The following is a 21983-nucleotide window of genomic DNA, read 5'->3' on the forward strand; positions in this document are numbered from 1 at the left end:
ACGAAGGGTTTTGACATATGGAAGCGCGTTTCAAAAAATTAGCCGGGCCGTGGATGCATAATGCAGCTGAAGAAGTAGAGAAACCTAATGACTGACAAACAAGTAAACCATGAATTATACAGAACGATGATGGGAGATTTAGAAGAAATCATCAACAACTCCCAATTTTCCTGTTAGATAAGAGGTAATGCCTCATCAGAGGGTATATTTAGTACCCAAGAGCATATAGAAAAAAATTGGCTATTCTGCTTAACCTAAAGAACTTACGTGAGAAGGCACATTGTGCAGCAGGGAACACCTGTCGTGACATGTGCTACGAGTGGCACACGCAAATCGCTATTTTTAGGCGCAAACAAATGTAATTGTCCTAGGTCAATAAATCAGCGAGCCAATGGCGTCAGGGCTAAGTGATATAGGTGATCCATAGAGCATGCCAGTCAGCAATAAACAAAAAGAAACCGTTTGAAACATATTTGCGTTATATTTTCGAAAATCTTTATCAGTACGCGATATTGAAGCTGTTCCACTAGAATGGTAAGCAAGCACGCTAACATGCGCTATCTGGAACAGCAATCGACAAGAAGACCATTCATAGAGAAGCTTTGCAAAACATAGTTTTCTCTTTTTCAATTAGAAATTATATAAATATACATCCTCATTAGTACCTTTTTCGTTCGCTATATTTATCATTTAATTTTATCATTGTAATTATCAGTTATCTCCGCGTCCAATACACCATCATTGATAAACATAGCTCGTACGAGGTTTTATAATACGAAGAACGAAGGCTGGCGAGTTAAAAATCATATTTCTCTTAAGCTGGTTATATGAGCTAGCTACGTAACGATTTCTATTGTAAAACGCTCAAATAACATTTAAATTGGCAACAATAGTCTTATGTAACGATAGGTGACACGACCACAGGATGGGGCACCCAAATCCTGATTTTTTCTTATGAATTATTTTTAAGACTGTATCTAAACGAAAGCATATAATTGAATGATTTTTCTTCCATTTGCTCATTGCGGTCATGCTCATTCAATATAGACACCAGTCACCGCTACTGCATCTCCGATTCAGGGCCTAAACGACTCACTCGTTAGTGCCAAAGTATCTCTTTCTTAAATAGGGAAATACGCAATTTTTCAATAGTAATCGTACATTAAGAGATATAGCTAAGTATAAATTCTTTAAAATGTCACTCAAATACGCTATACACAGAAAGTCACAGCGAATATGAATTTTATTAATTCATAATTAAGTATTATTCTCCCTAAAATCGTCGTAATTCCTCTATTAAAGACCCAAGCATATTAGAAATGACTTCTCAGTCCAATCTGTTAAACTGCTAGTCCTCTAAATCGAAACTCTCTTGAAAAACACCGCCTACTTTTTTTTAAAAATTTTACATCGGAGAATTCTCAGATCAAAAATAGCTAAATGGGTCCAACTCCGCACGACTAAATTTAGACCTTCGAAATTAAGCGGCATGGGGAGATTACAAAATGGCGAAGATATGATGGAGAGGGAGGCGGGGAGGTCGAATCCCCGCCGATTCACAATTTCGACTGGGTGCAACAGAGAAAAAAGGTGACGTTACATCGATAATCGTTTCTGTAATGATAATGCTGTTTCTGCGATCTGACCAACCCGGCGTAACCCAACAGCGCGGAAAAGCTATCCATTCCGACTCTGTTGTTGGTCTGTTACTTCTGTCACGCCCACAGCGGTCCCTTTAAACAGTTAGCGATTTTGTATCGTTAGTTATGGCCGACCGGTGTATTATAGAATTGCGTGACGTTGGCTGCCTGCGCTGTTATCATCGCCACACGACGTATGTGTGGCCAACAAACGTTGGATCCCGCGATAGCGTCAGGTTTGGAGCTAAGGAGTTGAACTCAGCCACAATGGAGCTACAGGCACACAACTCGAGTGAGGTTAACGAATTGCCTTACGTATAATAGAAGACACGAACCACTTATCTATAATTAAATAAAGAAATGGGGATCAGTAATGATAGTCAAAAAATATATAGCACACTTTGAATTGGCTATGGTGGACTGTAACTGCTTAGCTTGTACTGCTTTTAAAAGTCACCTGCACGATGCAGCAAGGTATGTTTCTAACTTGATGGGGGACAGAATACTAATTGAATTGTGATAAGTTTCAGAACTTTATGTTAGTATAGTGCTTTTAACAATCCTTCAGTGTTCGATTTTAAAGGTGACGTTTTCTGTTTTTTTATTGTCCTTTAATAAAAATACGCCAACCACCATTATATATAATGGTGGTTTATGTATATAGCTCCTAAATAAATACTATGAAACGAAACGAACAAATAAAGAAACTATTTTGACCTTTGTACTATATATCGAACAAAGAAAGCACACTTTAATGATACCTATTTGACGTACATCGAATAACATGGTCTGCTTGACAGACGGGAATTTGAATGCAGTACAGCCATGCAAACACAGACACGCGTCTGCTACTGATCAGTGATCTGAGAGTTTTTGCCAGTTGAAAGGAGGTGCCATTTCTATCAAGACGAGTGTACGATACAGCTGCCTCGTTCTGATACGAACTTAGCGCGACAGACATGAGCGGGCGGCAATCTATTCCCGTTTACTTGGGCGGATATTCGCCTAGGATAATGACGGATAACCATAAGACAATAGCTCCTTGTTTTTTACCACAAACTGGCACCTTCGCGTCGAGGAACATAACCTTGTCCGACTGATCAGAACTGCGCAGACCACAGTATTTATATTGCTAATGCGACCTGGCTTTGGCCTGGTCCCGAATGTGGCATGACTTCTATGCGGATATAAAGTGAGGTACTTAACTCGCGTGGAAGCCCACATTGGTAGGGAACTTGGGTCCGTTCTTGGTCTGAGATAAAGTGCTATATTTTAGCCGAGACCACGGGCCAACTAGAAAAAAATTGCTGAAATAAATAACGCGTAGATTTTATTAAAGATACTGCTGTAAATATTATTATATTAGTGCTATGTAGAATTACATTTTTGAGTTGCTCTTTCCTCGTTGAGAAAAAGAATCAAATCAATTAGACGGCTCATTTTAGAAAGTGGTTTCGTACATTCAGAGATGTAACGGTTTGTTGAATGTGTGGGTTAGTAGCTGTAGCACAGCAAAGCCAAGGGAATATAACGAAACATCAGCATCCTTTTTCGTAGACGACCAAGTATTACGAAGTATACAGTGCTAGCCAAACAGCTTTTCGAAGTAATTCTTTTACTTCTAAGGCCCACATATGGAGTTCATTGGTGTATATTTAACAACTAGTGGGTCCCTGTAGGCTGTTAGTTCATAACGTTTCCACTATTGTCTTTTAGGAATTTCACAGGCGATGATCGTGCTAAGTTATCGAAACCGAAGTGCGGCACCTTCATAGCAACGGTGTATAGCTAACAACCTACGTTATGCTGCAGTGTTTGAGGGAACATTTACGAGCGAGCTGTTGCGTAAGCTAAATGCTTTGTAGTTAATTGCATCATTGAAGTGTCCCGGTTAGATGGTGCTGTGATACCATATCTGCTCATTAAACCTAGGATCCTGAGAAATGCCGTCGGTTCAGAACCGAACGTAGACTCTACTCGTTTTTGTGTTGCAAACGTCCAAAGTAATCTATCATAACTAAGCCAGTATAAAAAAAAAAACGCTCTGTGTAGAGGCTTGAAACAGATGAAAAGCCTTGAAAAGACCCGGAATGCCCCACAACTTTCTGCTGCAAAATCTCTAACTTAGTAACTTCGGCGCACCTCGTCAAAATAACTTGAAAAATTGGGGAATAGCCTGAGGTGGGTACTACCGACACTGTAGATCGTTTTCTCGCGCGGCGTATGGTGCCCTATAGTCACGAACGACGCCACGAACTTGTTTATTGTATGCATACAAACAAAATCCTCTAGTAAAGAGAAACGGCTGTTGCAAGCCACATAGTGGATTACCAACCGTATAAAAAGGAAGTCTAAAAAAAGCAAATTTAAGGCTCAACCTTTTTATGTAGAGATCAAGATACGTGCACTCAGTTTTCTAGCAAAGTAGCTGAACGATATAAAGCATAGCTCAAATGTTATCCGAGCTTCTTTTTATTACATCTATGTATTCGTGTATGGGTATGACCTGAAGAGGAATATTTCGATAATCTTGTGTGACCCGACAGATTTGAGAAAGAAGGGAGGGCGGATATGGGAGAAAATAGCAAACTAAGGAAGCAATCTGTGTAAAGGGGTGTCGCTGTAATTTAGGTATACGCAGCTATCCTTTTCCGAGTCTCTCTTTCTACTCTCAGATTGTGTCGGCCATTCACCAATGAGTGCAGGGTCTGAGACTTTGGATCTAGAACTGAACATATTTCAGAGGGATCTAACATGTCCTTAATACGAGGGAAATATCTCGGGCGGTTGGCACGGGCTGGCAGCTTTCAATACATTCCTTCTGTCGATCTTGTTGCTTTTACCAGTACGTGTATCAGAAGTGGAAACACGCTTATCGCTGCTGGCGAAAAGACAGAGCGAGTGAGCAAACCCTCAAGAAAGCAGACAATAGGAAAATCAGAGGCGCATGTCCATGTTGAGAACGTCAACGGTATCGCACAGCCGTCGTATGCAACACGATTTTGAATAACGTTGTTTCGCCGCCTGACGCTAACTTCAAATGAGAATCTAAGGAGGTGCGAACGTTGAAATGTCTGAGGGATTTGTAAGAGCGCTAATGTGGCAACATCAAAAAAAAAACACCAAATCAGCAAAGAGTGTGAGTGATGAAGGAATCATGTGCTCTGCATCGGGCATAGGTGAAAGAAAAACTAACGAACCAAAAAAACAGATGAGTGTCGCTAAATACGCTGACAATGACGATAGTGCTTATATCTTCGTGAATATGTACAAGTGGCTGAAATTTTCGGATATCGTTACATATCTATGAAATTAAAAAGATCCTTATTGGAGATGTATCATACGAAGGAGACTTTACAATAACGGCAAATAGCGTTTTTGAGGTCGCATATAGTTGCGAGACGTAAAAATTTATACGCAAATATATTATTTATGGTTGCGCCTTTTTTGAATCGGTGAAAATTATAATATTTGACAGACATGTAAGTAAATTCAATGCGGAACATTCGTGTGATTCACAAATAAAGCATAAAGCGTCACTTATGAAGAAGGTATTAAACAGTAATTTAGGAAAATATTTCATTGTGGTCGGTTCGGAAAAATCTAGGTACTACTCACTGACTTGTATTCCAATATGTACTGAGAGAGTAACGGTAAAATTGGGCTTACAGGTTAGTAAAAGGTTTGTTTTCCCTTCATAATTACTACCACTGAAAGATCTGCTGCTTACCTTGTTTATTGCGATTAAGGTCTACATTTTTTCGCGCCTTTCTATCGCTTGTACCCTTCTGCCGCTATGTTCTACCATAGCTTCCAGTGGGAGTCCGTCCACCTGACATTTTCTAGGAGCAGAGTAAGTCAGCATTGATGCACAGTTTGTGCCGACATTTGGGAGCGCTGAGGCATCCACAAAGCTTTAGCTGAACAGCCATCTCTACAATCATGCTTCGCATACAAACAATTTGGGAAATTGTCTAGAAAATGTGCCGTCTCTACATGTTCCTTCCAGATAATCCAATGCAGATTTGCGTGTAGCTGTGCTCTCGCCCTCTTCACACATTCAATGCCACCTTCCCCTTACCCTGAAGAATAACTGGTCTTCGCTCATCCACAAAAGCTGAAAGGCAGCATCATTCCGCGATCTGCCGCGCAGAAAAAACGACATGTGCAGAGCGTCTCGGCTTCAGAAAGCCTAACTTAGAGTGTAACGTCTAGGACGCCAATATTTTGTTCTAAGTTCTCGATTTTTTACCTTCTCGTTTTTAGTCTTATTCCACTTCCCCTCAAGCCAACGTTCGTAATAACATTGCCGTTCTGCCTACTTACGTCTTCAACTAGTTTCTATGACAGGCGTCATACAACATATGCGTAAATATTAAATTTACACGTACCCAGAGGTGAACCGGCGTACACATGCGCGGTCCTGGGCACGTTGAGGATTTTGGACCTTGGCGGCACCCTAAGCGCGCAGTTGCTGTTTCCAATTATCTCATACTTCTCATAGCATATCTGTCAAAAACATAAAACGGTATCAGCGGAAAGTGTCCGCCTAGCAATGTAACCGTATTTACTTTTTATGCGGGTAGCTCTATTGCCACATTGTTATTGCTCTGTGCCATAACGCAGACGCCCGTCCGGAAATCGGGCACCCGAGCTATTCCATAGCGTATGCTTGTGGTGATGACTATACCTCTGGGTCCGCGTTGTGCAAAGCCGACGACGACAGCGAAGCGGCAACTACAATTTTAACAATAGAGTTTTAGCATCATTTGACAAATTCAGGTAAACAGGAAAAAGGCCACTAGTTAAATTTTAAAAGTATCACGTTGGAAATTGCACTGGAAAATAACTGTGGGCCTTGGTTCGAATAAAACAAATAATTTATACTGAGATGACATCATTTGGTATCGTCTTCGTTTTCATATTTAGGCCGACTCGGAAAAACAACAGCGTTTATATTATTCATGGAATAGAAGCAGAAACAACTATTTTTTGGACGTCTGGACATAAGTACGATGAGACAGCTTATTTCTGCTAGCAGTAACGACACGTATTTAGCAGAAGGTCACGTTTTTATTTTCGAATAGCGGCACGATTAAAAATTCTGATTTCAAGATATAGACACTCAATGGTAGGTCCCTAAAGCACAATGTAGCTTGGTTGGAGAAATGGGTAATGGGGTATTCTCCTCAACTTGATTTCCCTTATTTTATAGTTATAGTTTCTCTTCAACATAAACCTGACGCATCTTAATTAGCATCAATTAATCCCATCCCGGCGAAAAGAATTACAATAGTGCAAGCCATTACTGAAACAGAAAGTATAAGTACGTAAGCAAACTCAACTCGTTTCAGAAGAATGAGCATGAGAATAGACATAGCTCAACGAATCCTTTGTACCCTTTACAAGTCACGAAATTTGTCACCGATCCTGAACCTCGATTCTACTTTTCCTTCCATGTATAATGCTGTTATGTGCATCCATCAATGTTTCTTACGCCACATATAACTTGCCTATATTTAATCGATCACGAAATGAGCACCACGTTTTTGTTTGCTCGCAGATCCATAGATAGAATGTTAGTCTGATCAATCCATGATATAGTACTTGAACCGAAACAGATTCCAACAGGGTAGCGCCTGAAAGGAAATTCTACATGAAACAAGATAAAGCATTTGAACCGTTCTTTACCTTGCAATGTAATCTGATTTTGTATGTTTGTTCGTTACCCTCAAATTGACAGGCTGGTCCCTGTGTCTACTAAAACACTCGCACATACATAAATTCATGCGTCACTTGCTCTCATCTGGAGAATGGACGCGACAAGACTGGTGATTCCGTCAGACATATCAAGGCCGTACTGGGTCGGCGAGTGAGAGCATGGTAACGAAGACGAAGGCCAGATCCACGAATAAAGTGCGAAACTGTCGACCCCAACAAGACGAGAGAATCATTCACGGGGAGCGAAGAGTGGAGTAGCGTGTGCTGGCTTTCGAAAATTGGTGCACACTGTTGGAATGGGCCAGTTTACCGAGCCATCCAACGAGCGGACGAAGGAAGGGCGAACGAGTCCGATTTGCCCGGCGTGTCAAACCGCCAGAGAATACGAAGGATCGAGGAGACGTCCCTCACGAGTGTGGCAGACCTTTTTCTAAAAAAACAGCAGAAAAAAGGTACGTCACCCAGCCTTTAGAAGGAAAAGGAGTGAATCCGGGCACCTCATCCAATTGTCAATCCCCAATTGGCCTACTCCATATTCATTTTCTAGAGACGGTCCGGCTTCTGTGTCATACGTTACTTTCATAAAAGAATAAAATTGAGAACCTTTTTGAATCCTCTATCCAATCGAAAAATAAAGTCTTGTATGCACCTGACTAACGTACGTACACAGTCTGGTATAAATATGATAGTCTCTAATTTGAATTTACTAGCATATCCATTCTTTTTGTACAAATTTACGGGTTAAATGCTTGACTGCAGACTAAGTCTTATGCCTATTTCTATTCTGACACTACAGTGCCGGATATTGGTAAGCTGTAACTGTGACTAACATAGTTTAACGCCCACCAAATGACCTCACAGTATGCAGTGTCTCAAAACGCATTAAACATAGACAGCCTGTTTGAATTTACATTATAAACCATTTGAATTCAATATATTTCATAAAAAAGTCAAGCCGATTGTTTGTTCTCTACAATTGAATGAAGAACAGCTGAAACTGGTAATGGAGTTGTTTACCAGCATGTGCACCCTTCCCCTTCACCCCCGAACAAATGTATTGTAATTTTATATATTAAGCGTTTCGTTTAAGATTGCCCTGCACCCCTAAAAAGTTTATTGTGTAACATTTCGACAATACTGTCGTGCAAATCTATACCTTTTACCCCAATTATTATCAACGCCCAGTAATTACATAGGAAATCATGTATAGCTCAAGGTTCACATATAGGCTTAGTTAATTTTGTTGGGTATGGTCAAACGCGAATAAAACTACTTCCGTAGCTTTCAAGTGGAGAAAGTTACTGAAATTATGATTCCGGTCGGAAGAATTATGATTACTTCATTTAGCGAAGAACAGAAATCTTCGGTGCCAAGCAAATTGAGTGATTACGACCATTGCGATATAGTTGTGTGCGTTCGCGCTTGAATCTATATTGTCGTTACTGGTGCTTTCAGTAGTGCGGACATTTCGAGCTGCACACTCGTACGGCTACACACGTATTTGTAATAATGAAGACCCATATTTTATCTCGCTGCCATAATTTATTTTCCAGCTAAAATTGTACCGTCTGTCTTTCACGCCAGCTATTCTTATAAGCGAGTCGCGATGTGCATGCGCATTTCTTCTTTTCATTGTACCTTTGCAATGATTCAGTCTGTTTGTTTGTTCTTCTTTGTATATTCTTTGCTGTACAGATGGGTCGATTTTCATTATCGTTTTCGCGTCTATTCATTATTCTTTCCGCCCATTTACCATATTCGAGACTACGGAAGAGGGTAAGAAGCAGCCGTTGATATTTCACACGAGCACAATTCGCGCGGCGTGCGCTCGCACTCACAGGTGTGCATTACCGACCGTTCAGCCGATATAAGTAGCGAAGCAAGTGATTCATGTGCTATTTACCGGCAGGGGAACCATATAAATGACGTGTCTAATTGTATGCTCGTACCGGCGACGGAACGGGCTTTGGTAGAGTTGACACAGGGCCCAGCGTCGATCGAGCAGGTGATTGAGGTCTCAGCATTGTATGCGGCTATGTGTAAACTAAAAGAATACGATGGATTGTTCGTGAGCTTACTACAAGAAATTCTACATTGAATGGATATTCGCCAGCCAGCGGTAGTGTGCATGGAAAACTGAATTCCCGTGTAGAATTGGAAGTTCGTGCCACTGTTCCGTCTCTAAAGGGAGCTGCGTGTATTCCGATTTCAGGTAAGTTAGCTGTAACTGCGCTATGCCGTAGTAATTATCCCGAACGTACAGAAGGTTTTGTCAAGGCAATCTTGCGTCGAAAAATATTAAATTTACCTGGCTCTACCAATCGCTTAGGTAATAGTACCCGTCATATTTCTCAGGTCACAACGATTTAAGAAAGAATTTAAGTAAGACTTAGTGACGTTGGTCGTTCCCCACCCAAATTGTAGTGCTATCCCTCCTGCCTCTATGAAAAGTCACTGCCGCTATCATCCTGAGTTAAAGCTGGCTTTCGCCAAATGACGTACGTTAAACAGCGTCTCGCCCTTTCCCCTCAACCTCGACCGCGAGACGGCTACGCACTTCTTTTTTCTGCGGAAGTTTGTCTTTTTTTGTGCATAGATCTGTCCGGCCTTCACCACGACAGACTTGCATTTGCCATGTGATTTTTTTCCCCGTCACCTCTGTCACGTACCGGGTAGGCCAAGACCGCAACTGGCCTTCATGCTTACTCCCGGCGTCCGAACAGTTTTACCGTAGAGGTCTTTCCTTTCAACAACACATTCGCTCGAGGCCCTACGAGCAGCCCGCACAGTTAACTGTGTCCTGAATGTTAGGACCGACCGAAAAAAAAACTCAAAGGAATACATAGATTTAGTTCCCGAGCACGTCGTAGACTGCACGGAAAGAGTGGGCAATCGGATTTGCTGTTTTGGTGCGTGTGATTTTTGCATGGGGAAACTAACCGAGATATACTTTTTGCTATCATGACGTTAGGTATTACGGTCGAGATGGATACATGTATATAGAGCTATGGATATATCGCAGTGCAGAGCTATCGACTGGTGTGCCCATGTGTGATCAACTTGCTTAAGCTCTCAAACGTTACATCCATATACGACTTATCATAGACACGAGATATTTCATTTGTAGAGCTTTTTCTCTATGAATCGAGCATCTATAATAATCTAGTGATAGTTGGCATCATATAAAATCTTTCAGTTTCCAGAGTGGACCTTTAGGGCTGTATAATATACATACGCACAACGCGAAAGCCATAAACTAAATAATGTGCCCAACATGTACGTGTCTTCGACATACCCTTTTGGAAACAGAACGATTTTTAAATGGCACTTCCCGACCCGCAGAAAGCCTCCTAAACGCCTCCAGTTACAAACCTATATATAAACCATACAATCGAATATACGCAATCGCTTATCAAATGCTTCTCGTTCTGTAAACAAGGCTTCACATCAGTAGCTTGTGTGCCCACTGTCTGTGTTCGTGGGTGTGCCTATATGAGGGGCTTCGCGTAGCTTTGATGACACAAACCAGCTGCTTTCTCTGCGTGCGTCCGTCCGTCTGTCCGGCGTGATAATAGTCTAGCCGTCCCTGGCCTTAGAGTGTTCACAACGGCTCTTGTAGCTGCTGCTCATGGTGCTGCAGTCACACTCCATGCCTGTCCTAATGGATGGACGGATTTTCATAGGCAAGCTGGGGTCGGGAAGCTTGAAGAAGGAAGAAAAACGCGGGCAAACCTACTGCCGCTCGGCATCAACTCGTCGCTGCCTGCCGTTAGTAGTCTTTCATGTAAAAGGCAGCAAAGGTAAACACTGCTACAGTGGATGAAGCTCGACACGTGATACTTCTGGTCCAATAGGATAGCCTGTGCTTACAGAAGAGCGGAGCAAAATGAAAGACAGGGAGGCATGATCAAATTTCGATAAGGGAAAATCTCGCCGAAAACTGCTCCCTTAAAGTGGGGGCATCAGAGAGAAAAAAGCGATATCAGAATAGGAAGTGAGGGGCTTTTCCGCAATGCGACTAAGGTAGAACGCTGGGTCTAGGCTTAGGCTGAGTTGGAATGATTCGAACCGAGACTAAGCACTGGATTGTTCAATTTAGGAGCTTTATTGTTGTACTAATAAAGGTCAATATTTATATAGCACAAACCGTGAAATAATACGTCTCTGATTAGACCTTCGTTATAACGAAAGATGTGTTATTTCTGTAACTATATTATTGAGGTTCCATGTTGGTCATCTTTGGCTGTAAATATGGATATTACTATGTGCCTTGGTTCACCTAATAAGAAAGTCAATTCCCGGCTGGTGGAATATTTAAAGAGAAGCGTTATCTGCTTCAGTGTAAAGAAAATACGGATCAACAACAAAAGTGGTACTCCTTCTCGTTGTCAAAGAATTTAATACAACTTAGTGTCTGAATTTTCCATGGGTCACATAGATATGAATAGATATGCAGCTTACCGGCGTTTCTTCCTTCGATAATTGATATAGGAACCGTATTCCAATACATCCTTAATTATGTGCTTATTTTTACGCGTATACCAATTGTTCTTTTCCCTGTACAAATAGCGCTGAACAAGTTTGATTCTAGGTTTTCCAGTAAAAAAGTCATGAGTGAAAAGTTGTTCTAGCAAACGCCGACTAAATACATCGTTAAATGCAGTTGTCGTATCGTTTGTAAAAAATAGAACTCTACGGGGTCTACGGAACGCCGGCCATCTTAGTGACAAACATAGTGACCGTTGATTTGGGTTTCTATTCGTAAGTGAAATTGCCGTCCTTTACGATGCTCACTTTTTAGAGAGCCCAGATATTATAAACATTTTTTTGGGGGTGGAGTTTGCGATTCATGACATAATAGTTATATTTGAGTGCACTTAGTGTATCGTCTGAAGCTAAGTCAAGACGACCGTCTAAAAAAATACTGGACCTCGTAAAAGGCAGAGAAGTACTCCTTACTTACAAAAAGAAACGAACTTTAATTCAAAAATCACACATTTAATTAATTCATGCCGTGGAACTTTTTCTCTAGCCCGAGCACAGTTAAGGATCCCTATACTTTTAATAGTGAGCAAATATAATTAAGCAAGCACAGTTGCCAATGACGTGTAGCTCACGAATGATATTTATAGTCATCTTCCTCTGCATTATTAGCGATAAACATCTACTAGACATTAGGCGTATGAAAATTTGGTCAGTATCGCATAACCCAATAACTGTTCATCACCTTGTGATGTATCGCTTACTAACTAGATTTTGTTAATACTAAAGCCATGAAATGAATACTGAAAATTTTTTTCAGTATTCATTTCATGGTTTCAAATTTGAAGTAAAAAAAAAGTAATAACTTTTGCGCCTGTTTTCACGTAATCCTCACCTTATTGTAATTCCTTGTAAATCACTTATCATTTAAGTTTGAATAATTAACTAAATTAATTTTCTTTCTTAGGCTGTCGGCAGTACTGCCGTCAATAAGGTCGCAAATTGTGCCTTCACGGGTAGCTTAGGACTAACTTCGTAGGCGTGAATATTTGGTATTTACAAGCGTTGAGATTGATGATCAAAGTTGGCATTCTGGATTCAGCTGTTTGGCATATTATATGTCCGCGAATACAGAGAAAACCAATCAACAGGCACTAACCAACAGAGAATCCGAATAGAATATGGTCGGTGGCCTTGCACTTCCCCCTCGTCACCATCGTACGCTTACAAGTGGTTGGTAATTGATTCGGCAATAAAATGGGGGCATCTTTAGTCTCGGGAATAAAAGGTTTTCGACATTGAACCTTTTCCCAGTGGGTTATGTGCGCGTCATGAGACCACATGCGGTCAATTATGTTTTATGAAATGGCGGACTATGCATTGAATTGAGTTGAACAAACGTATTATATGTGTGGAAGACCGAACTCGAGCCCAGAGCTTGATACAAGCAGAATTGCAGTTGCCAGAGTCCTCTATGTCTGCGTTTCACAGAGTAGATATGCCCCAAACAATACAACATTATGTGAGTTAGATATAATTGTGCATAAGTATTGGTTATCATAAGACGTGGCTATATAAACGCCTAGCTCATAGCCTAGGTCACTAGCTTAATTGCTAGATCATACATCTGTATTGTAATTCTTGTAGATCACTTTCAGAAAACATTTCAGTTGTTTTAGACACCGTAGAGCAACAACTTCTAAAGATACAGCATTTCTTCACTATACCGATCAGTCATCATACATTCCTATTGTATCAGTATTCCTATTCATATTATAGTAGTGGGACACGAGTACGGACACGTACGAATGAGAAACAATTGTGAGCTACTATTAATTATACGAGCTGTTATCGATTAGGTGCGCATCGAAGCAATATCCTTCAGACTGAAAGTTATAACCTGTCAATGCGGCACGTTCTGCTTTTGTCGTCCAGAGCACGCTAGGGGCTTCCCTGCAAATAGAGATCTTTTCGAGAAATTCTTGCCAAATTGAATACTCTTCCGTAATGACATGAGGTTTCCATCGAAAGCTCTAGTTAGAGCTTACAGGGTTAGTAATCACAGACCGAGCCGCAGCCGAAAAGCAAAGCGACAAAGGGAAATAATACTGTCGTATTAAAACCTTAGTAAACTGTCGCTTGGCGGTTCCGATCCACCCCCTTTCAACATGGGGATTTTGCTATCTAATTTATTGTTTGTTATATTTTATAATTACTTTATATTATTTTATAATTAATAATAAGACCGAAGGCGCAATTTGGAGTTATTTCACTATCATGCTATGTCAAAACAAAGGTACAGATGTTTTGTCGACCTTTTCTATTATCAGTAAGTGTTTCACAATATGAGCAATACGGCAAACAACTCAAGATTTTTTCAAGCCTATTTTCTTCCTTTGAAGGAATCGCCGGCGAAATATTTCTCGGCTTTTCCAATGCCGGCCTTTTATTAACTACGTAAGTTAAATCTTCGTTACTTCCTCGACCGAGCAGTTTAGGCCCTTTATATATACTAAATAAGAATGTACATAGTGACGTGACTAAATATTATCGCAAAAATATTTGCACTCTTATACTTTATGTCTTTAAGGCATTAGCCAATAAGAAACTTTCAACTAAGAGAACTCAAGCTAGAGTTTCGAAGTAAATTCCCGGTTCAAAGATATCTTCGGCGTTGTTATTTTCAACTGAAGTATTCATCGCTTGAAAAACGTTTGAATCGTACTTATCCGACATGATATCGTCCGATCTTTGTTTTCATGCGTTTGGAAGAACGATAAATAGAAAAAGGGCTATTTTGAAAAAGCATGCAGGGACGTTTTGTATTTTAATGTTTAGCTGATTTTTGATAAGCCAATTTCAATAAAAGCATCAATTGTGATCAGTGTCAAGGGCTACAGCAAATAAAGCAATTTGAGACCTACTTTTGTTGTTGCCTGCAGTTGAAGGCAGCCCTCGTACAACACAATGCTCGAACTAACAATGTTCAATGCGTCCTCGTTAGAAGGTGAATACATCTTGTTGTACTACGAAATCGGACGAAATAGGTGTCACACCTGAACCAAACAGAAAATCAGTTATATACTGGGTGACTTTGAACTCATATATCTCGAATATTACGGGTCGCATCAGATCGGCGTTAATGTCGTTTGAAAATTGAAATTTAGCGGTAGTGGATGTTAGTAATATGTAGAAATCACTCTGCCTTGAAACTGAGCGAAATTTCTACAACAAAAATCTAAATATTTATCAGTTTTACTATGATAAAGGCACAAATGCTGCCCAGACCCAAAAAAATGTGTTATCGGAAGAAGCAGCTCAGGGGTTTATTGTTTTCATCCTCAAGCGATCAGTGTGAAAGATGCTTATTGTAGTAATCGAGCAACTATGAAAAAAGTTGGAGGTCAACTTATCGAGAACCGACATGTTACGAATCACGACATTCGCCAAGGAACTAGACATCCACCAGCAGTCTTAAACCGTTTCAAAGAGGCTGGCTTCAAAAGAAGCCCAATATTTGGGTGCCACATGAATCCCAGCAATAGATTTTACTGGATCATATGTCCTTCTGGGAAATCCTAGAGACGTAAGAGAACGAAACCATCTGAAGCGGTTCTGAAGCTGAGAGTGAATCACGCACGACAGTAACGCGAAAACGAGAAAATGCGTTCCACAATCTCGCAAAGGCCAAGCTGACGCCAAAGGAAGTGATGTGACCATGTGTTTGGTGAGACTGGAAAGAGATCATACATTATAAGCTGCTACAGCTCAGAAAAACGATTGACTCGAACCTTCACAGTTGACATCTAATGAGATAACAACAAGCCACGGAAAAAAATTTACGTTGAACAGTTAACAAAAGGGCGTCGTCTGCTACCATGACAATGCCAGACCACATACACATCTAGCTACCCGGCAAAATTTAAAACAACTCGGACGAGAAAGTTTGATGCGTCCACCGTACAGCGCAAATCTTGCATCATCAGACTAATATCTGTATTAGCCTCCGCAGGACTGCCTTCATGCCTGTTGTTCATTTTGTTCAATAGAGAAATGCAAAAACTACTTGTTATAATTTTTTGCTTGGAAATGTACAGAATTACAGTATACTATTATGGTGTTAGCAAGAAAGATAATCAATCAGGAAGGAGCATAAAAATTTAGTAATCTTGTTTTGAAAGATAAAATATATTTACTTTCATTTTGAATTGCCAAAATGCAGTCAATATTTTTTCGTTTACCCAATGCGGAATAAGCCATTTGCGCTACGAACCTATGACAACCTACCAAAGTGTAGTGGTCAAAAATCGCACAGATCGCAGAGGATACGTTAGGTACGAAAAGCCTTTTGTAAATAAGTTCCGACCAATTGTGCATCCTTTAGACATGCAATTTTTAATTAGTGACAATTTCTGCAAACCGAGGAAAGCCTCAGAATCTCCAGTTAGATAGACCAAGTTGGGCAGAAGTTATTAAAGAATATCAGGATATAGAACATTTGTAACGATTTTGTTTTGTATTTTGGACAATGTCGTGTAAATTAATTTTGGTGGAAAATTTAGCACATCGAGCGCTCAACGGAGGCTTTAAGCTTTAATTTAAAAAGTTCGCATTTATTCTTTGCTGGTGAATAAATAAAAGGCTAAAGTTACTAAAGCTGCACAACTTGTAGAACTCTGAAGATGAGCTTTTCAACAAAACTCTAGCAGCGTCTCCACTCTAGAACTATCCAGTCAAGGCATACGGGTCAAAAAGGAAAACTTCATTGGAAAACCTTCCCGGGCGGATGTTCCTGTATATAAAAACCAATGTTTGCAGTCGCATTGATTTGTTTCATAAAATTGGCACTCCGCCAGGCTTCCTCGTTAACCCTCAAGATGGTCTCAGGAGCATAAGATAGTCTGCTGGTCTCGCTTGAGGCAGTTTTTTTGGACCAAAAGCCTTCTCCTCGGTATCCTGTAGAAACATCGTACTTCGACAGAAGCTTACTCTTGCTAAGGTTTTCTAAACAATAGAGCCTTGAATTGAAGCTATGTGGATGAAGTTGCTGCCAACACAATCCCGCTCCTCTCGGATAGCGCCAAACTACGGAAGAGCCAGCTCCAAAGTAACTCTAAGGCCATCCTGAGGAGGCGCTGGCTTCGGCCGATTTTAGACATACACGATGCATTCCCATTGTAGAATTCGTTCAAATCAGAACCAGGAATAACCTGATTGATGCTTTCACGCCACATGGGCGACGAGAGTTTCGATCTCTACCGCACCCGCTTCAACCTGAGTCTGATTTACTGTTATTGGTTTGGTACTAGAAAGCTCTTTGGCTTCTATTATACTCGCTACATTCATTTAGGAATTATAATATTACTTGTACTCACTGCGGACATCTTATGTAAATTAGCTTGGTCAAACGATGGCGGTCGTTTGTTTGCCGAAAACAAGTATCGTTGCATAGTTTTGCCTTGCTCTCCAATCTGACTTTGTCTATACCATAAAGTTTCACATATCGTTCTGATTATGCTTCTATCAAGTGAGACAATTTCAACTGATAATTGATAAAATAACAACAAGATTTTAAAAAATAAATGACAATAATAATATAACCTATTTTGAAAGTCAACGGTACGACTAAAAGGCAGAGCAGAAACCGATTTTAGCGGAAGCCAGCGAAATCCGTGCAGGAAAGTAAAACGGCCCAAAAAATAACAAAAAAAAAAAACTCTGAAATGCTTATATGTCAATAATAAACACATCAAGTTTGAACCGTACTTACTAATTAAGTGAATACCATTGTAGTAGTAAGAGGAATAAGTACCCAAGTCAAACTGCGTCTATCAGTTTTTACACCCATGAACACAATCTGGACTGAACGGTCTCACTAGCTCCGTCGATGGAAAAAGAGCAAAGTATATAACGTTCTGAATGACAAGAGTTAAAAATGCCGTAATCGATCGACTCCATCACTGTTTGAATATTAGTTTTTTTGTTTCTGGATAATCTCAAGAGAAAAAACGGGGATTGCTAGGTCACAGAAAGGCGGCGACCATTCGCCAGGGCCACTATCGAGACCCTGTTTGATCCCTTCGTACGACAGAGTCATACTCGAACTTTGTTAGACGATAAAAAAAACATCAAAGGCGTACTTGCAGGACTAAGGCGTTCGACATCATAAAAAAACGCTTTAAAAGGCACGGCGGTTATCAAGACTAGAAATGTCTAGGACAACAGCACGAAATATCTACATGCAGCAGATCACTATTCAACTGGAAAAAAGCAATTTGCGCAAATAATCCTTCTTTCCTTGAGAAGCGCCAACATCTAACCTAGCCTACTTTCATAACTTATAAATTCACCTAATAGTAAGTAATAATAACACTAGCATTTGCGAAGAGTTAAATGTGTGTGTGTGTGTGTGTGTGTGTGTGTAATAAGAACAAACTAAAATTTAGTTTGGTTTTCAATTTGGTTTAAAACGAAGTTAATTTCGCATCGTACAAGTTTTAAGCGAAACTGTTGACCGTGGCACGACCGACATGCACATTATAAACGTGCTCAAGATAATGTTAGTTAATGTGGAAATGTTAAATGTGTCAGTTGGAGAAGCATGTTTCTCCTTTTGACAACACAGTGTAGTCATCAGTTTGGCCATTTTTCCTCATTTGCCAGTTCGACAGGCGGTGTCGAGCGGTTCCCCCATGACGAACAATAGCTTAAATATAAATATCCAAAACGTTTCTCTGAATGACGAAAATGCGTGAATCAAAAAGGCCTGTAACTTTCGACATATTGTAACCGTCCCTCTAAGAAATATCTCTATTTATATAAACATATCTCTTAGACAATTGACAACAGTCGTTCGTTTCATCGTCGATAAATTACTGCCAACCTATTTATCTCGTAGAGGGAGTCTTGAGTGCTATTCAATAGTGTATTTGTAGGTGGTCCTTAACCGAAGAGACGGTCATCTACATGTACAAGCAATGATGCGTAAATCAACGAAAGATCCATCAAAAGCACGAAACCTCTGCGTATGCACCAGGTGCGCCGCGAATCTTCAACGGTGGATAACGATACTTTGCATAAACTGTGTTGTATTACTACCTAATAGCAAATGAAGTCGCCCTGAATATGATATGCTACACTGCCTTTAAATATTACGCATGCCCTAGAGCTACAATGAAGGACACGTCCCTAACGCTGTCAGTCCTATTTCGTGCATGAGCCACTAATATGAATATGTCAGTTTTCAGTTGTAAGAAGGCATGCTCAAACATATTATTAAGACGTATTTTCGACCGCAGGCTGGATCCGTTCGGGAGCCTTGCGCCACCGTGAAGAACACAATCGCGTATATCCAAGCAACGAGATCTTAGCGTATCGTTACCCCACTTTATGCTCTGTACCACAGTAACCGTGTCACGCATTCAGGAACTCAATAGAAAAATAAGAGTGAATGGACAAAAATCGATAAATATTTTAAGCTAGGCGAAAAATAGGTGGCGTCCTTTCGTTTTCTTTTTTCAATTTATAGTAATAGACTCGTTATGCCAATGCATAGAAACTATGCTTCAATCGTAGAAGCCTAGGGTGAGTCAACGATAAGGAGTGTCGTTATTAACTGTATCTGATAGCCCACAGAACACTAGTTCGTAACGAGATGTGATAAAATCTCATGAGTTTCTAAAGATCGCATAACTATCTGTCAAGCGTAACTTAGTAAGTTCAATTAAACTTGCTTTGAGGACGAATGCGCAAGTTAGCCAACAATGCGTCTGCCGATTTCCAAGATAGGTCTCCACGATGCATTATAAACTTCGATCCATATCTGATGTTGGCCACTTCATGAGAAATGCCCCAAGTGATTCAATGCAGCTCATATGCGTATGAAGCGGTTATTGTTAAAATGATTATTTTTTAGGTTAAAAACAATAACGTCGACTATTAAGCATTCAGCACCCAGAAAATTGTTTCAAAACGGGAAAACAACGAATGGTGAACCTCAGTGCTCAACTGGCAGCCCTTCCATTTATACAACATGACCCTGCGGTAATTTATTTACTTACAGCCGAAATCGTTTTGTTTATAAGGTGCAAATGTACTATTTAGACTCGCTTTGAAACGTAGATTTTCGCCTAGCACAAGTTAACCGAATGTTTATTTATTTTCATCATAGAAACGTTAGCCTTGCTTCTATCTTTTTCTAGATCGCGTCTTTGCCGAGAAATTAGTACCACTCATTGTTAAACTACCGCTGATAGAAAGTCGTACTGCAGACGGCTTTTGTCGCTTTAGACAAGCAAACGAATTTGTTAAAGTAAGTATGAACTTGTCAACTGAGAGCTTTTCTGTGAAACTAAGCCAAGCTAAGCTGAGATATATTAATGAAAAAATATCTATATGTACCAGCTTCACCCTTTGTAACATGCGAGGTGTTCGGAAACCAAGATGATTGTCAACACCTCCCTTTTTTACCGACAGGTTTATATGCAACCCATTGTCACTAACTGCTTTTTATTAATCACAAAAATCCACCTATAGTTGACTGATCTGCCAGGGCCGAACGTGGCGTGGCGCACGTCGCATATAAGTGCGATTCCCCCGACTATTTTTGTCTGCGAATTGAGCTCAGCTTGTGTTTTCTTTTAAGGTCTATCCAAATGTTATTTCACACTCGGCCTGACATAAGGCCCCGAATCCTGCTGATTTCCGCTAGCCAGTCCTATTGGCAAAGACCGCTATTTCCCGGTGTAGTCTACAGCGCTGCTTCCTGCCTACCAAAGGCAGTTACACTGCAACAAAAATCCGCCAAAGGCTGGCTGAATTATTTATATGTAAAAAGAGCTTGTGAATTACTGCTGGCGCCTCGTATAGTACTAGTACTTCACCTACGAGCGTTACGGGAGCATGAATATCGCCGGTAATAGTGGGGGGCACAGGGTCACGAACAGAAGAACCAGGAGCAGATTACCGCCGAAGACATCCGGATGCGCTATTCAAGATATATGGAAGATTTATTCCAGTGGAAGTGGGGCTGAAACGGAGAATCATTTAAATTAGTTTCTCTGACTCAATCCATTCTTTGTGTATCAACACTTGGCAAGCAGTAGATTATATTTGCTCGGCCTCTTTCAGGCGGAGAGAGACAGACGACTCTATAACGAGAAATAGAGTAGCCGATTGTTGCGGAGACAATGTCTAGTCTAAAAACGAACGCTAGCTTAAACACTCTGCACGTGTCGTGCGCATGCATATCAAAGGACGCCCGAAACACTTTCGAGTGTGAAGGCAGGAAACATACAAGACAAATATGTGTACGTATGATATTGTGGAACCGATGTAGAAGCTCAGATCACCGCGAATACGCGGAGAAGGTTGCATCACGTTCATAACTTTAGCATTGTTTATCTACCTATATGCCATAATGGCATCTACTCGGATCCCATCAAGGGAAACAATTGTGGAAGTTTATTTTCTCTTCAATTTACCCTATTCCCGCTACTAACACCCAATCAATACAGTTAATAGCTATACGAAGTCATTGAGCGCCTTTCCACTTTTACCAGTAGGAAGTCTGTAGACACCTGCAGGAGAAAGTAAAATCGACGAAACGGGAAACGTTTCTTTGTATCGACCAACTAGAACGATAAACTAGCAAAAAGTACAAAAAAAAAAAAAAAAAAAAAGGTTTAGTCATGTTTAACTTTGTTTCTAACTATAACAAGTGAGAGTCTGGCTTCTAACGGATCATGAAAGTGATCTTTTTGGCGCGTATTTTAAAATCAATCACATATAAGTCCTTGCAAGGCTAGGCCGGCAATCATGGTTTTTAGCGAAAGATGTCTTTGGCTCGTAGAGAAAACGGGATCTTACTCAGGCGTATGTTTTGTTGCAGTGCGTTTTTTACTATCGATATTTTATTCAGTCATAAATAGATTAGAATTGACAAAAACATGGCCTTAGTTCATATGCTTAAGCGTTTATTATGGGTAACTGACATCGTAGCACACTTAAAATAAATAACAGGTAAAATGGGGAAGTCTCTATAAATTGGAAGCTAAATACTAATACTAATTGTATGTTTTAGCCATACGTTTACTCATTTCCACACACACATATATATATATATATATATATATATATATA

General features: G+C 40.3%; 1 long non-coding RNA gene across 2 annotated transcripts; it reads right to left on the reverse strand.

Annotated features, from left to right (window-relative positions):
- Nucleotides 1-6693: 6693 nt before the first annotated feature.
- Nucleotides 6694-15708, reverse strand: LOC111268948 (uncharacterized). Of its 2 annotated transcripts, XR_015314412.1 has the most exons (4): nt 15635-15708; nt 14768-14899; nt 7154-7791; nt 6694-6948 (listed from the first exon to the last, which is right to left on the reverse strand). It is a non-coding gene; the product is annotated as an uncharacterized LOC111268948 (long non-coding RNA). The 2 variants fall into 2 exon arrangements; XR_002685477.2 differs by having other exon boundaries at nt 6694-7791.
- Between the last annotated feature and the right edge of the window lie 6275 nt (nt 15709-21983).

Source organism: Varroa jacobsoni, unplaced genomic scaffold (genome assembly GCF_002532875.2).
Source record: "Varroa jacobsoni isolate VJ856 unplaced genomic scaffold, vjacob_1.0 scaffold_1336, whole genome shotgun sequence".
NCBI classification, from domain to species: domain Eukaryota; kingdom Metazoa; phylum Arthropoda; class Arachnida; order Mesostigmata; family Varroidae; genus Varroa; species Varroa jacobsoni.